The sequence below is a fragment of the Mus pahari genome, chromosome X, assembly GCF_900095145.1.
Source record: "Mus pahari chromosome X, PAHARI_EIJ_v1.1, whole genome shotgun sequence".
NCBI classification, from domain to species: Eukaryota; Metazoa; Chordata; class Mammalia; order Rodentia; family Muridae; genus Mus; species Mus pahari.
In genome coordinates, this window is record NC_034613.1 from 110,104,322 (window position 1) to 110,110,070 (window position 5,749).

General features: G+C 40.3%; 1 pseudogene; it reads left to right on the top strand.

The window, feature by feature from the left end:
• Positions 1-2,383: 2,383 nt before the first annotated feature.
• On the top strand, positions 2,384-2,554 carry LOC110314234 (annotated as a pseudogene).
• The last annotated feature ends 3,195 nt before the right edge of the window (positions 2,555-5,749 follow it).

The following is a 5,749-nucleotide window of genomic DNA, read 5'->3' on the forward strand; positions in this document are numbered from 1 at the left end:
TCATGATAAAAGTCTTGGAAAGATTAGGAATTCAAGTCCCATACATAAACAGAAAAAAAGCAATCTACAGAAAACCAGTAGCCAACATCAAACTAAATGGAGAGAAGCTGGAACCAATCCCACTAAAATCGAGCGGGTGGGGAGGGTAAAGGTGACTTTGGGGATAACATTTAAAATGTAAATGAAGTAAATACCTTAAAAAAATGAAAAAAAAAAAAGCTGAGGTACAGGGATGGTAACATATACCTTTAATCCCAGGAAACAGAGACAAGCAGATCCCTGAGTTCAATGCCATCCTGGTACAGAGAAAAGACCAAATAGAAAAAGCTTAGGTCTAGCCATTGTGGTACACACCTTTAATTGTAGAATTCAGGAGAGAGAGAGAGGAATACAGATCTGAGTTCAAGGTCAGTTTACAGAGCAAGTTCCAGGACAGCCAAGCTTGAGCGGTGGAGAATGGAATAGAGCAAGGGGGGCATCTTCCAGTTCCAGCAAGTAGCAAAACTCAGCAGCTTCATTCCTGTGGTTCTGTCTTTAGAATCAAGAGTAGAAGGAGACTACTAGGACAATTGATGATGCTTGTTAGATGGAGCTAAGAAGTTAGTGGTGATTAAGATGAGACCAGCATCACTGAGATGAAATCTTCTGGGACATGTTTTCTGAGAGCATAAAGAAGCGGTGTTCCATAGATATGTACCGTGTGCTGTAGCTGGACTTGGTAATGTGTAAGAATCCCCCAGGTGGTACTGGTTTTGAAGGCATGAAGAGGTCATGGGGAACAGCTGAGAGGCTCGGCACTCTGAAAGGCCATGGAAGGCCATTGATGAATGTGCAGTCTCAGTTGCAGTTATTTCCCCAGGACTGAAGGGGTCATGCAAGGAAGTTGAGGCTTGGCACCATGAAGAGAGTCTATGAGAGGCTTTTGGTAAAGCCTAGTTGGATCAGAAGACTCCAGTGTATTGGAGACACTGGTACCACTGGATGATCATCAAGAACAGCAGCAGCAGTGGAATGGAGTCAACTAGAGTGTTACAGATGGCAGAGGTAGAAAAATGACACAAGCCCTTTGGAAGAGCTCAGAAAATCATGCGTGGATCCCAGACATTGGAACAAGGAGCTGTAAAGTTGAAGTTATGTTATATACTCCAAGATGTTAGAGATGTCAGACAGAGCTGTGGAATAGCTGGGGTACCTGCTGAGGAAAGCTACTAACAGGGAGTGGAACCAGCCCAAGAGAACAAAGATTGTTGCTGCTGAATGCAAGATCTGCCAACAGCAGTCAACAAAGATGAAAGGAGTTGGAGATCTTAAAAGTGGAGATGTGGATTTTGGAATTTGTCCAGCTGGTTTTATGTCTTGCTTTGTTCCAGTATTTCATCACCACAACATTTTGAAGCAGTAATGTATATCCTGTATGATGTTGGAGGTATGTGATCTGCTTTTTATTTTGATTTCTTAAGGGATTACAGTTTAGACATTGCATGAATCTCAGAAGAGACTCTGAAGTTTTGACTTTTAACATTTTAGAGACTGTTATAGACTTTTGAATTTGGACTAAATATATTTTGCATTATGGTATGCCTAGGTATGGGTCCAGGCAGTGGAATGTGGTGGTTTGAATATGCTTGGCCCAGGGAGTGGCACTATTAGGAGGTTTCGTCTTGTTAGAGTAGGTGTGTTACTGTGGGGGTTGGCTTTGAGACTCTCTTCCTAGTTTCCTGGAAACCAGTCTTTTCTTGTTTGCCTTCAGAACAAGATGGCTGAACTCCTCCAGTGCCATGTGTACTGGCTAGTTTTGTGTCAACTTGACATAAGCTGGGGTTATCACAGAGAAAGGAGCTTCAGTTGGGGAAATGCAGCCATGTGATCCAGCTGTAAGGCATTTTCTCAATTAGTGATCAAGGGGGAAAGGCCCCTTGTGGGTGGGACCATCTCTGGGCTGGTAGTCTTGGGTTCTATAAGAGAGCAGGCTGAGCAAGCCAGGGAAAGCAAGCCAGTGAAGAACATCTCTCCATGACCTCTGCATCAGTTCCTGCTTCCTGACCTGCTTGAGTTCCAGACCTGACATCCTTTGGTGATCAACTGCAATGTGGAAAGTGTAAGCTGAATAGACCCTTTCCTCCCCAACTGCTTCTTGGTCATGATGTTTGTGCAGGAATAGAAACCCTGACTAAGACACCATGCCTGCCTGGATATTGCCATGCTTCCAGCCATGATTATAATGGACTGAACCTCAGAACTTGTAAGCCTGCCCCAATTAAATGGTGTCCTTTGTAAGAGTTGCCTTGGCCATCATGTCTCTTTACAGCAATAGAAACCCTAACTATGACACAGCATATAAAGGGTGTAAAGGTTTGTAGTTTATGCTTTTTCTGAAGGCAAGATGGGTCACCAGCAGCTCTACTGGAGTCACCCTCAGAAGTTTGGCCAGGATTCCTGCTCTTGCCACATTTGCTCTAACCGCCATGGTCTGATCCGCAAATACGGGCTGAACATGTGCTGCCAGTGCTTCCGGCAGTATGTGAAGGACATAGGCTTCATTAAGTTGGACTAAGCGACCTTGAATGGATTGTTCGACTACCAAGTGGAACCGATCATGCTAATCTTTGCGCACAAAGAATAAAACTGTGAAGAACTTTAAGAAAAAAAAAAGTTTGTAGTTTATTCATTTTTGGTAATTTTGTAGGATCCATTAGATTAATCAAAGCTCTCTATTGCAACTAAATCAATTAGAAACAGGAACATAATTATGAAAGAAGATTAGTATTGTTTAAATGTGATGAGTCTTCCATAAACACTCTTGGTGGTTTGGTCTTCAGCTAATGGTAATATTTTAGGAAGTATTGGAATCTTTAAAAGGTCAGACCAAGTATGAAGAGGGAGGACACGGGAAGAAAGGAGGATGTACCTATGAAAATGTCCTTTCCCTGGTTTCTTTGTGTCATTTATTCTGTTTGCTGTCCACCATGATATAAAGAAACATTCTCCACCACATGCTTTTGCTGCCATGATGTCCTACTTCACTTCTTCCCAGAATCAGTACAACCAAGAACTATAGATGTAAATTTCAAATTCCTAATTTTCCCTTAATTAGATACCAAATCACAACAATATAAAGGCAATAAACACTGGGATTTAGTACAATGATTTATATGATCAGAGGATGAATATTATCTCAATGTCTGTAAGCTATAAAGGTCGAGAAATTGATGGCTTCTTGATAAAAGAAGCTGGAATGAAGAAGAGGAAAAAACCTATGAAGGCCCAGTGTTATGGTCTGAATGAGAAGCATTCTCTATAGTTTCATATATGTAAACACTTTTTCTAAGGCTAGTGGTGCAGTTTGAGGAACCTTTAGAATGTTGGAGCTTTGCTGGAGAAAGTGTGTTACTCATGGGTGGTATTTGAGTATTTATCACCTCAACCTGCTTCCTGTTCCTGCTCTCAGTTTCCTGGGTGAAGGTAAGCTGTGATCTCGCAACTTCTCCATCTTGCTGCTTGCTTCTGTGTCTTCCTACCATGGCAGACTCTTATGTTTCTGGATCTGTAAGCCATAATAAATATTTACTTCTATATGTTGCTTTTGGTCATGGTATTTTAACACAGTAACAGAATAGTAACTAATAGACTTAGCCAGAGAGTAAAGGCCTAGGTTCATCTGGAGAGTTGTCAGTATAAACCTGAAGATCTTTGGGAATCTTTGAATCCCCAATGATTGTGGAGTTGTTGTCTGGAGTCCTTAGGCAAATGGAAGCAGTAAAGCATACATCCACTTAAGAAGAATCAAGTATTTGTATATTAGCAGGTTTTAACTTTCTGCTTTTTGTTCTTTCTGGTCTAGTAATCTGACACTACTACTTACATTTAGAACTGTTCTTCCATGTATCAATTTGCTGACCCACACACCAACTGTTCTCATAAACACCTGAATACACAAACCTAGATTGTGCATTACTACTTCATAGATGTCCCATGATTCAATAAAATTTAACTACTTCATATGGGAAATGGGAATTATTAGAGGGAGATTTCCCCAGGCAGTATTGAGGATGCTTCATGCTATCTTCTTGATATTTATAATAAAATGTAAGAAGAGTATGGTATACTTGGGGCCAGGGGAGCTGTTACACCAAATGAAACTAAGCTTATTGGCTTTGAAAATGTCCAACCTTACTAGATGTTAGATATGTTAAAAATAAGGACAGGTTTTGGAGCAAAGATTAAATCTGAGTCACTATAAGAAAAAAAGCTGAGCCGGGTGTGGTGGCTCACACCTTTAATCCCAGCACTTGGGAGGCAGAGGCAGGCAGATTTCTGAGTTCGAGGCCAGTCTGGTCTACAAAGTGAGTTCCAGGACAGCCAGAACTACACAGAGAAACCCTGTCTCAAAAAACAAAAAAACAAAAACAAAACAAAACAAAACAAAACAAAACAAAACAAAAAGCTGAGTATGACCACAAAACTAATCTGTAAATCCTTCAAAAGTGGACCAGAGAGGTCATTTCTCTGTTAAGCACACTTAATGGTCTTCCAGAGGACCTCAATTCAGTTCCCAGAACCCATATAACAGTCAGTCCACAATCATTTGCAACTTTAGTTCCAGTGCCTCCAATACTTTTGTCTGACTCTAGCAAGCACCATGTACATCTATCAACACACACATACACACACACACACACACACACACACACACACACACACACACACACACACGCTGGCAAAGCACTCGTATACATAAAATAAAAATAAATGAATCTGTTTGTAAAAAAAAACTACAAAAAAAATTGGAAAACCCAAAATTATGTCTCAGCTATATATTGTGATTATCAATGTCATGCATCTCTCACTACAGTGTATATTGAACATAAGGAGAACAGGTAGATGGTGCACTTCAGTAGATAGGTTTGTGGACCAACAGGAGCCTATGCATTTTTATGGAACTACATGAGAGCAGCAACGAGGATTTAAATAAGGAAGGTCTCATAGCTAAATTTGAAATGGCAACAAGTATTTGAGGACATCAGATTAGAATGGATGATTTTATTTTTAATGTGAAAAAAAAAAACCCATAAATCTTGGGTGGCCAGAGGGAATGCTGTGGAAGCAGGCTTCCAAATGAGTTTTAGTGACTTTTTTCTCAGTATTTACACTTTTATGTGGTCTCTTCACATGCTAAAAAGGGCTGGCCTGAGTAATGAGTAAAATAAAGGAGAAATGATAGTGTGGGCATCCTGAGGCTAAATGGTAAAAGACATTGTGACTTTTACCTTGCTCTTTCTTGCATCACTCACTCTGGGGCAAGTCAGCTATTATGTTCTAAGTGACCTGATTGAGAATGTGAGGACCAACTGAGACTTCCCATCAAAATTGTTCATAATTTGCCAGTCAGAAGATTAAGCCATTATACATATGCATTATACAAATGCAATCAATTCTTTACGCGACTGCAGCCACAACCAATATCTCAGAAAAGATCAACCCAAGGCACTTTGGAGTCCTTGCTCCACAGATATTACAAAATAAGATATTCGTTTTACCCATTAACTTTTGGGGTTACTTGTTACTCAGGAAGACACAACTCTTTTTATGATGAAAAAGGATTTTACCACAAGGCAATTATGTCTTCTAAAACAGTCACATCACACAAATGTGAAGCAAATTTAAGGGAATAACATAATACTTCTGTTAATTAGTTGTCTGGTAGGCTCTGATGCTACTATTTTTCCTACAGCTTTTGCCTGCCTCGCTT